The following is an 11,530-nucleotide window of genomic DNA, read 5'->3' on the forward strand; positions in this document are numbered from 1 at the left end:
CTCTTCATCAATTCCCTCGGGAGAGGGCCATATGCAGATTGGCAGAACCAAACTCACTCCGGAGGAAAGGTTGTGTTGACTCCAGGCCGGTGAGTGTATGTACTGCGGAAGGCATGGCCATATTGTCATCGATTGTCCTACTCGCCCAAAAGACTTGGCTCACCAGTGAGGATGGGAAGCCTGGTGAGTGAAACCAACATTTTCCCACTAACACTGTTAATGCCTTGCATCAACTCCAGGTTCAAGCAACCCTCTTTGTGCAGCAACGAGCCTTCCCTCTGCTAGCCTTGGTTAATTCTGGGGCAGAGCAGTGTTTCTTAGATGCAGACCTGGTAAAGCAAGCTGGTATTACACTTTTTCTTGATTGCTTACACACTATTCCTAGACCTATTAACTAAACATCCCAAACCATGACGCCATCTACCAAAAGACAGACACTTTTCCCAAAACTCTAAACACAATTTCCCTGTTTAAACACATGATTCAGGTTTGCTGAACAACTTGTGCAAAACTCTAAACACAAATGCCTTCATTTATCATTGGTTACACCATATGCTCATTCAGAAAGCACTGCATTCAATATCATTAACTCAAGTCATCACAACTTGAACACAATTGGTACACAATTCCACAGGTGGAAACATTGGAGTCAAAAATGATCACACACCCATCAGAACCTCAGGATAGATAGATATAAGGGTCATGTGGCAGTTCCCTATTTTTGGAACAATGGATCCACATGAAGGAAGAGCAAGAGGAGGAGGAGGAAGGATATAAATTGTTTAAGATGAAATTCCTGCAATTCTTGTTGACCATGTCCTTGATTGGGCAAAGATTGCAGCTAAATCTTAGCAGCTTTACAGTAGCTTCTAAACTGTTATACAAAGCTTCAGAGAGAATAAGAGCTAAGTTACATAGTGCTCTCTACTGTAACTTTGGATTCCTGTTCTCTGTGCTGTTACAACACATACATGTCATAGGTTAGTTGCTAGTTGTTATGACGACCGCAGTGGAGAGGAGGCTGGCACTGACTGTTGCGGCTTTTCCCTCTGAAATTTAATTCATTTCTCTTTTGTGTCTCTCTTTACACGCTAGAAAACTACTTTGGGACTAGTTATATTGTCTGATCTACTTCATAGCTTTTTTTCGAGTTTTTTGCACGGATTTGAACAGATGTTCATATCTGACCTTCCTCCTACACCATCGTCTGCACTCGAGCCATTTCACAGATTGAGTCTTGAGCACATCTGCCACCAGACCTACTGCCGGCGGGATCCTGCCGTTTTTGCCATCATCCACCAACACCAGTAACAATACCGGCTCCTTCCCAGACGACACTCCACTGCCCGGTTAGCTCTCGTCGGCTGGGCACGGTAACACCACCGGCTGAGCGAACAGCCTCTTGCTAGCCGGCTGGAAACTTCTTCTCCCTGCTGATATCGGCCCACTGGATACCCCTGCTTCCTGCTACTGAGAGGCATATCCCCGCACAGCCTCTCAACTGTCTCGGTGCGGTTAAACCCTAATGGTGGCCGCTACCTTAGCAACTATTGCCCCCCCCCCCCCCCCCCCCCAAAAAAAAAAATATCAGCCGAACTCTCCACTCAGTCCGGATCACCTGCCATGCTATGGACCATCCTGCTGTGTGTCTGCCTCTATCCCATCTATCCCATCTTTAGTCAGCAAGTCCATGGTAAAACACACTCGGCTATAAACTCTGCATCCGTCCTGACTCGGCGCCACACCGGCATGACGTTAAAGTACTCCGTCCAGCAACTGCTCAACTTAAGAAACTACAGCACTCCAACATGTATCTCAGCCATTAAACAACTTGGACTTCTACGCCGACCCCGCTACATCCATTGAAGGTGCCGCAGAAAGTTTGTTTATTCCCAGTATGGTGACTCCATCCCATCTTTCTGGTCAGCTGATCGCACTTCTAGTGGTCTCTCTTCTACCACATCATCGGAACATCACATCTGGGACTAGTAGTAGCGATGAAAACACCACAAGATCTGTTCACACAAAGGACAGAAGACGTTGGAGTGGATTTCAGTCTACTTCGGCCTCTACAGTCCACCACCCCATCCTCAAGCGTCAATATTGAACTGTTAAACACACAGTCTCTAACAAATAAATCCAGTCTCATACATGATCACATCTTAGACAAAAAAATTGACTTCATGTGACTTACTGAGACACGGCATCAGCCAGAGGACTACTTTGCACTAAATGTGTCCTCCTGGCTATCATTATTTGGAAAAAGCCTGCCGCACTGGTCGTGGTGGTGGCTTAGCAGTAACACACCGCTGTGACCTGAAACTCACCCCTCTGTTTCTGCCTGAACTGTCCTCCTTTGAATGCCTTGCTTTCAAATCCAAACTCCCCTCCCCATTGACTATTCTTCTCATTTACCGGCCACCCAGATCAAACCCAGCTTTCATCCCTTCAGCCTTGAAACCCCCTCCTGTCACCCTGCAGCTGAACTCCTACAATTATTGGACTGTCTCAATCTTAAACAGCATGTCGACGTCCCCACACACAACAGAGGGCACACGCTCAACCTGTTCATTACTGATACTGCCCCCATCAAAATCTGCTGGTGTACGATGTTGGAGTGTCGGATCACAAAGCCATTTCATTGGAGTTGAAATTATTTCATTGCTTTAAGCAATGAAAAGGGCTCTATAAATGAAATTTATTATTATTATTATTATGTACTGTAGCTGTTGTGCTGTCTGAAATGCGTTGAATAACTGTATCATATCACATACAGGTACAGTAATTTGTAGTTACTGTATGCTCTTAGTTTGTAAATAGGATGATTTCCCAACAGTACTTTATGTATGAACAGTTTATTTTCTTATGTTAGGTTATTATCCATTAAAGTATTAGCTTAATTTTGTTGTCGGCCAGGAAATGATTATACTGGATTCTACAGTACATTACTGTGAAGAATAAAAAAGTTCTAAATGTATAAATTGGGTGTGTCTTTTTATTGTGTTCATCATTTAGAGTAAAGACTTATTGTTCAGGGGTAAAACCATAGGCGTCATTCATTGCAGTAACAGGTTTTTATAGAAGTGTTTTGAATTGATCTCACCGGTATTTAATGGCAGTTTGTAGTGTGTGTGAATTTTATGGCTTTTGTGTGATGTCTGAAGGCAAAATTTGGTTTTGATGTAAGAGTACATGGTTTTGAGTGGAGAGTTTGGTTTTGACATGGAAGTTTGTCAAGTTTTGGGAAATGGAGCATTATTTCAAGAAATATGTCTTAGCAATCAAGAAAAACTGTAATGTTGCATCACTCCCCCAACCCACACCGGTCAGTGCACTTAACGGTAAACTACTAGCTCAAGTAACCCATCAAACTGAACCTTCGCATTCAGTCACATCATCAGTAATCATCACAAAGTGTTTAGATCCTTCGTATTTTCCGCTCCCCAAACTCTTGTGCTTTGTTTTCCCTGGCTTTAGTTTCATAACCCACTTATTGACTAGTCCATTGGAAAAATAATTAATTGGAGTCCCTTTTGCCACCAGTTTTGTCTTCACTCTGCTCTGTCCCCAGGAGATGGCGCCAAGGTTCCAGAAGCCCCTCAGCCTCCAGACCTCTCCTCTGTTCCCTCAGAGTACCACAATTTAGGGGAGGCCTCGGGTAAAGACAAGGCTCTCTCTCTGCCGCCCCACCGTCCATACGACTGTGTTATTGATCTGCTCCCAGGGGCCTCCCTGGTGTCTGGACGACTCTACAATCTCTCCCCTCCAGAAGGAGAGGCAATGGAGAAGTACCTTCAAGAGTCCCTGGCCGCAGGTATAATAAGACCATCTTCTTCACCACTGGGGGCAGGGTTTTTCTTTGTTTCAAAGAAGGATAAGACACTCACACCATGCATAGACTTCCGTGGACTTAATAGCATAACTGTTAAGAACAAGCACGCCTTGCCAGTCATCACCTCTGCCTTTGAGTCTCAGCAGGGCGCCACTGTTCACTAAGTTAGATCTCCGCAACGTATACCACCTGATACGTATCAAGGAGGGAGATGAGTGGAAGACCGCCTTTAACACCCCTCTCGGGGACTTTGAATATCTGGTCATGCCCTTTGGGTTAACCAATTCCCTGGCTGTCTTCCAGGCCCTGGTGAACGATGTTCTCAGAGACTTTCTGAACAGATTAGTCTTTGTTTACCTGGATGACATTCTGATCTTTTCCAGATCCCTCCAGGAGCATCAGTCCCATGTCTGCCAAGTCCTGAAGAGTCTCCTGGAAAGCAAACTTTTGTCAAAGCAGAGAGATGCAAGTTCCACACCAGTTCTGTCTCCTTCCTCGGCTATATCGTTGAGAGCGGGCAGCTGCGGGTGGATCCTAGTAAGATCCAGGCAGTTGCCGATTGGCCAGTCCAGTCCTCCTGTAAACAGCTCCTGAGAGTCCTAGGATTTGCCTATTTCTAGCACCAGTTCATAAGAAACTACAGCACCATCACCACCCCCCTGACCGACTCACCTCTTTCCTGATCCCCTACCTCTGGAGCTCATAGGCAGAACTGGCATTCACCCAGCTCAAGGAACTGTTCACCACCACACCAGTTCTCACTCAACCCAACCTCTCAGTCCAATTCATACTAGAGGTCGATGCATCGGATGTGGGTGTCGGGGCGGTGTTGTCTCAACGTTCTGGTCCTAATCACAGACTACACCCCTGTGCCTTTTTCTCTCGACGTTTGACCCAGGCCAAGTGAAATAATGATGTGGGCCAGCAAGAGCTGTTGGCAGTAAAGCTGGCCCTGGAGGAGTGGAGAAACTGGTTGGAGGGGGCAGAGCAGCCTTTCCTTGTAGGGACAGATCACAAGAACTTAGTCTATCTTCAGTCAGCTCAGTGGCTAAATTCACGCCAGGCTCGTTGGACTCGTTGTATTTTGGCAGGTTTAGGTTCACCATTACTTACTAAACAATATTAAACCAGATGCTCTCATCAGCCAGTTTGATGCTGATGAGTCTTTCACTCCCCCAGACACCATCCTACCAGCTTCATGGGTGGTCGGGCTCTTATGTGGTAGATCAAGTCCTCCCTAGGCTACCAACCTCCATTGTTTCCAGAGGAGACAGAAATCATTGTTCCGTTGGTCCAGCTCCATCTGCGTCACTACCAAAACATCTGGACCCAGACCTGTCTAGCCCTCCACCAGACCACCAAGAAGAACAAACGATTCACTGACCGCCATCGGACTCCGGCCCCCGACTATAATCAAGGTTGGAGAGTTTGGTTTTCTTCCAAAAATATTCCATTAAAGAATGACTCGAGAAAACTCTCCCCCAGATTCAAGACCATCATCAACCCTGTTACTGTCCGGTTAAAACTCCCCTCTTCACTCCGGAGTCACCCCACCTTCCATGTCTCTCAGTTAAAACCTGTCTTCACTTGTGATCATGTTTCTTCTGTCTTCCTAGACATGGTGTGGGAGCCAAGTGACACTGTGACATGTTCATGTTCATGCTTAGGTTAGAATGTGTGCAGTTTATATCTTGTTTAGTATCTTAGGTCTATAATAGTTAAGCACGTTACTATCACCTTAAGGGAAGTAGCTTATGGATTTGATGTCCTGGACATCAAAGCGCCTTTGATGATCATCAGCATCGCGTTGATGCTGACCAAGTAGGTTCAGTTGAGATTCAGAAACCGATCGAGTATACCCATCTGTACTTAGCTTTGGATACATCTGTAAGGTTTCGAAAACTGTGAAATAAATGTTTAGTTCTACCCGTTATACCGGAGTACTGTGAAGCTTTTTCCTACCATGATTAATGTACACAAATCCATTCGAAAACGACGAGTCTCAGCTCACACATGGAACCATCTGTGAGACTCCGGTTCCTCATTGATCATGAAGTCAAGAAACTTACTCTTAAAAGTGGCATATGTTCGGCAGGATTCTCGTCCTAGACCTCGGCCATGTCCTCGCCGTGTGTTTGTTTATTCAGAGGGAGAAAACAGTCATGAGTTCAATGCATTCCATCAAATCATGTTTATTTGCTCCAAGCAATAACAATACTTACAGAGTCTCTGGGTTTCTGTCTCACGAGTCACCAACCAGGGCTGGATCGCGCAGAGGGAAGGAACCTGGTACAATAGTTAATTTGCTATTTATCCCGCATGGTGGGTGCGGTCTGTACGTGGGTGAACCGCCTGACTATGTGTCTGGACTTATCGTAATCGTTATTGTGTAATTATTTTGCTGTCCTAGGCTAAATTTGGTCTGAACAGAACATCTTGTGACATCTACTGTCTGTATGTTAATTAGTCTAATGCACGTAGTGCAGGCACTGCAAGATTTGTTATAAAATCTTAAGTATAACGTATCTCAAGCTTTATAGGTGTCAGTATTTATTGAGCTATATGTTATTCCATTATTTAGCTATATGTCATTAGTTAGCTATATGTTAGTTCAGTGCAAAGTGTTATTTCAATACAACAGTACAAAATGTTATTTCAGTACAAATCCCCCTGTTGACGTATGGAACATACGTCACACACAAAAATACATCAGAAAAAACCCTCAGAACACAAATCACATGAAAAGAACATCAAACGTCGTCGGAAGCCGCAAGATAAGCGGAATCGAAGGAAAGGTTGTCTTACTGGTCGTCATCAACCTGTTCAGTGAGTATAATGCATATAGTAGAATGTTTAAAATGAGAACAGTGTATAAATCACAATCGTTAAACTGAGAACCTTGTATAGATGCACACCTGTTAAACTGAGAACATTGTATAGATGCACACCGATGCACACACACATATGCAAATACACACACACACACACACACATACCCACACTAGGAGAAAGATACAAGGTGACATGATCCGCTTACACGTTGTGGTTGGTGTCTTGATATCTTCTTAACAGTGCTATAGTCGCGCTCTTCTATGACCTACACCAGAGGTTGCCAGCACTTGGAGATACAGCTAACAGTGTACTATGTGTCTGGCCTCTGAGGTGTGTATGTACTCAGGGGTCAGTGTCATGCATCAGCTCCTCCTCCGAGGGCGGTGGAGGTATGGGACTCAGGATGTCGGGGCTGCTCCGCAGGTGCGCACTGGTTGAGATGAAACCACAGAGTTTTTCCCGCGACTTTCACAGCATGCGTTGTCCTCTCAGTGACCTTGAATGGGCCATCCCACCGAGGCTCCTCCCACCTCCTTTTGTATCGTTCAGGAACACCCACTGCACGTCCGTGTCTGGTCCTGCGTTCTCTGGTTGTGGTCGGAGAGAACGCACCTGTGTCTGGAGAGAAGCTACCGCCTGCGTTAGTGTGTTCCAATAGTGTGGGTGCACCCCCTGTATTAAGGGTAGTTCCTCACACTGCTGGGGTGTTGGTTCCCCAGCGGCTTCTCCAAACAGTCGGCCAGTCTGTAGCTGATAGGGGGACAGTCCGGTCTCTGAGTGTGGGGTTGATCTGGTTTCGAGTAAAGCAATGGGCAGAGCGTCCACCCAGGACATTCCTGTGACACTGGTGATTTTTGCAAATTTTTGTTTTACCACCCCATTTGCTCTTTCCACCTTCCCTTGGGATTGTGGGTGGTACACCGTCCCAAATTTATGCATAATGCCATATGCTTTTTCCACAGTTTGTAAGTCAGTGTTTTTGAAATGAGAGCCATTGTCCAACCTCACTTGTGGTGGGAAGCCATGCCTTGGTATTTGCATGTTCCCTTTTTGTGGGGACTGCCTCAATCCACCCTGAGTAGGCGTCCGCAATTACCAACAGGTATCTGTACCCCTGTGTTCTGTTTTGTGGTCCCATGTCGGTGACTGGGAACTGCCCCATAGGTGGTTTAAGTGAGGGTTTGGGAGTGTATTTTTGACATGTTGTGCATGTTTTTACAAAGTCCGCCACCATTTGTGGTAAAAACGGATGCCACCAAAAGTCAAGCTTTCTGGCAGTGTTGGCTTGACTGTTGTGTGCGTAGCCATGCGCTTCTTTCACCACTATGTCAAACAGTTTGCATGGGAGTACCACCTTTCCCTGTGCCGACCTCCATAGACCGTCCTGTCCCTTTTTTGCCCCGAACCGTACCTATTGATTTTGTTCGTATACTCCCGCTTTTTTCCTGCATGGAACTTACATCAGAGAGTGTGCACGACATAGGTTCATTTTGTTTGCCGAATATCATTATATTTGAGGCAGTGTTTGTGTAGCCGCCAGCTTGTTTAGCAGCTGCATCTGCGGCTTCATTTCCCCTTGAGACTGGGTCGGTTCCTTTTTGATGTGCTGCGCACTTTCTAATGGCCAGCTCTTTGGGCTGCATTATAGCTTCGGCTAACTGCTGTACCACCTGTTGCTGTTTCACCAGGTTACCGGTGGAGGTGTTCCAGCTGCCCCTTTGCATTTTTGTCAATTCCCAATGACACAGGCTGTGCACATATGCAGAATCTGTAAATAAATGTATTTTTTCTCCACTGTGTCTTCGCAGGGCCTTTATCACAGCCACAAGTTCCGCTTTTTGCGCTGAGCCAACTTCGAGTGCCTGTGCTTCCTCTGTAATGTACTTCCCCTGTTCTTTGTCTAGTTTGACTACTGCGTATGCCGAATCTAACTTCCCTGTGTCCTTGTTTCTGAAACAGCAACCGTCTGTATACACGTGGTGTACCTCGTCACCCAGTATCGGACCTGCTTTCATGTCTGGTCTTATTTTAACATCTCGCATCACTGGAAATCGTGCGGTGGCAGAGGGTTCATGTGATCTGCCATGTTCACGCCGTCTGCTGTGAAAGTGATGTGTGGTTGTAGAAGTACTTTCGAAAGTCGCTGTTGTCTCATTTGTGACATTGAAAAAGAGGCTGATTGTATATATGATACAATGCCGTGGTCTGTCAAAACAGTCAGTGGGTGCGCCATCACTACATGTGCTGTTTTTTGTAATGCTTTTGCCACCCCCGCCGCCATTCTAGTGCATGGTGGTTGACCGTCCTCTACGGTATCTAGCTTTGAGCTATGATATAGTAAAACTTGTCTCCCTGTGCCGCCTCCCCCCTTCTGAAAAAGTGCCGCATTAACAATGCCATCTTTTTCAGACACGTCTAAAAAGAACGGCCGCGTGTAGTCAGGAATCGTGAGAGTCACTGAGTGTGCGAGGAGTTGTTTCAGCTGGATGAAACAAGCCTCTGCCTCAGAGGACCAGTCAAGTGGGAGAGTCAGGTTGCGCACGCCTTTGTCCAATATGAGACGACGCAAGATGGCGGTGTTGTCGCAGTATGAGGGAATGTAGTTCCGGCTGTAGTTACACAGGCCGAAAAAGGACATCATGTCCCGCACAGTCTGAGGCCGGGCATGGTTGAGGATGGAGGAGAGCTGGGTGGATGATGGAGCCAAACCTGCAGCGGATAATCGTCTGCCTAAAAAAGACACGCACTGTCGGACAAATTGCAGTTTGTTTTTGCTGCACTTGAACCCTGAGGAGGCCAATTGTTGTAGTACTGACTGAGCCGCAGCCAAAGCGTCACTCTCTGAAGGTGACGCAAGCAGTATGTCATCTACGTACTGGACTAAAACTGTCCCAGGAGGAAGTGAAAGTTTGTTCAGCTGCTCACGTAAAACGGAATTGAAAATGCCTGGTGACAGAGAGAAGCCCTGGGGCAGGCGAGTGTACTAGTATTTCTGGCCTGCAAATGTAAAGGCGAATGGGTGCCGGAGGTGGTCAGCGAGTGGAATGCAGAAAAAAGCATTGGCGAGGTCAATCACTGTAAACCACCTGTGCTCGGAATTTAGGACGCTGAGGGCCGTGAAAGGGTTTGGAACGAGGCCACTTGAGTCCGCACAACATCATTAACCTCGCGCAGATCATGTGCCATTCGGTACGTTAAGCCGTCTGCTTTTGGCACCGGAAGAAGGGGTGTGTTCCAACAGGAGTCAGATTTTTCAATCACCCCTGACTTTAGAAGTCCGTCAATGTTGTCTCACAAGCCGGCCACCGCAGCTGGTTTGTTTTGATACTGTGGTCGGTACACTGGGGTTTTTTTGTCGAGGAGGGGGAACATCACAAAACCCAACATCAAAAGGGCCGGTAGACCATAACGCGGGAGGTAGTAATTTAAACACTTCCTCCCCAGCAGGGTGGTCAGTTTTTTCCCTGCCATGGTATCGAGTGAGTGAGTCATGTTGCAAAACGACAGAGTCAGACGCAGATGAGGTAATTTTGTAAGCCTGATTCGAGAAGGAAAAATGCACCCCCGTTATCGCAGTGGGAACCCAATCAATAAGTGTGACAGACGTTTAACCATCGGTCCCAAACTCCGTGCTTCCCCTGTGGCGTCTACAGCCAGAGAGACATGTGGTATGGCATTATTCATTTTATACCAATGATGTTGTTCCCCTGTTAATATGACGACAGCCGCTGCCCCCTCTTTCCCCACGAATATGTCGGATGTGGTCAACTGCCAGACAAGGCCTTCAATGGTCTTAAAATCATCATCATACAGGAGATCAGGTTCGCACAGGTAAGCAAGAGTACAGTGTGGTGGGTCTGGCGGGGGAATATAAGAACCGAGGGAGTAAATCCATGGCTTCCACAAATTGAACATGGACATTACACCCCGTTGTTGTGAGTCTTCAGGCCGCAGCAAAGCCCAATAAATGTCTGCTGAGTCATTATCATTCAGAGGCGATTGCATCATCACTTTGTGAGGCGCCGAGGCGACAGGTGTGTTGGTCAGGTTTTGTGTGGAACCATTAGGGAAAGTGATGGTGATGCCGGCGGGGTTGCAGATTAATTCAGCCCGGAGTTGTGACAACAAATCCCTTCCCAATAGATTAACGGGACAGTCCGGGCAGTGGAGGAAGCAATGTCTGACAGTCTGCCCCGCCACCTCGACGATTTGAGGAAGTGTAAATATGCTGGTCTGCGCAGTCCCTGTTACCCCCACCACAGTAGTATGTAAGTTTGACAAAGTGCCTGGAATTGTGTGGGCTATGATAGAGTTTGTGGCCCCCGTGTCCACCATCATTCTCTTAACCTGTCCATTTATCATAACCTGCATACAGGGCTCAGGTGTTCTTGGCCTAGGAGTGACAGGGCTTTGACAGGGGCTATTGTGGACCCCAAATGGGATACTGCGGCGCGAGGGAACCATTGGGCGCTGGTGGTGGTCCCTGCATTGGTGTGGGTGGGGGTTGTTGGGGGCCGGGCCCCTGCATTGGTGCCCCCTGTTGAAGTGGACAGTCGCGAGCCCAGTGTCCAAGCTGCTTACAGATGAAACAATTGCCCCCCGGGTTCCGCCCCGCGCCTCGCCCTCGACCGCCCCTTCCCCTATACTGTCCCTGCTGCCCCTGTCCCCTGTATCGATTGTTTATAGTGTTATATGGTGGTCCCATGGGGGGCTATGGCTGTGGCCATGGAGGTGGGTCCGGATAAGGGCCGTACCCTCCATACCTTGGTGGACAATATGGTGCCGGGGGTGGGTTTGGGTGTGGTGTTGTGTCCATCATAAGTGTGGTGTCTTTTTTCTCTTTTTTAGCCTCATTTGTGTCTTTGG

The 11,530-nt window shown here is 47.1% G+C and overlaps 1 long non-coding RNA gene across 5 annotated transcripts in view; it reads right to left on the bottom strand.

Moving 5' to 3' along the window:
- The window catches only part of LOC124850746, a 28,478-nt gene extending 17,219 nt beyond the window's left edge, over nucleotides 1-11,259 (bottom strand). For 4 of the 5 annotated variants that reach the window (XR_007031568.1, XR_007031567.1, XR_007031566.1 and 1 more), the window contains exons 1-2: nucleotides 5,902-11,259; nucleotides 4,190-4,264 (exon numbers count right to left, since the gene is read on the bottom strand). This is a non-coding gene — a long non-coding RNA (uncharacterized LOC124850746). Of the gene's footprint in view, nucleotides 1-4,189; nucleotides 4,265-4,504; nucleotides 4,635-5,901 lie in introns of those variants that run through there. The other variant, XR_007031569.1, reaches the window with a different exon arrangement.
- Between the last annotated feature and the right edge of the window lie 271 nt (nucleotides 11,260-11,530).

Source organism: Scophthalmus maximus, chromosome 10, assembly GCF_022379125.1.
Source record: "Scophthalmus maximus strain ysfricsl-2021 chromosome 10, ASM2237912v1, whole genome shotgun sequence".
Lineage (NCBI taxonomy): Eukaryota > Metazoa > Chordata > Actinopteri > Pleuronectiformes > Scophthalmidae > Scophthalmus > Scophthalmus maximus.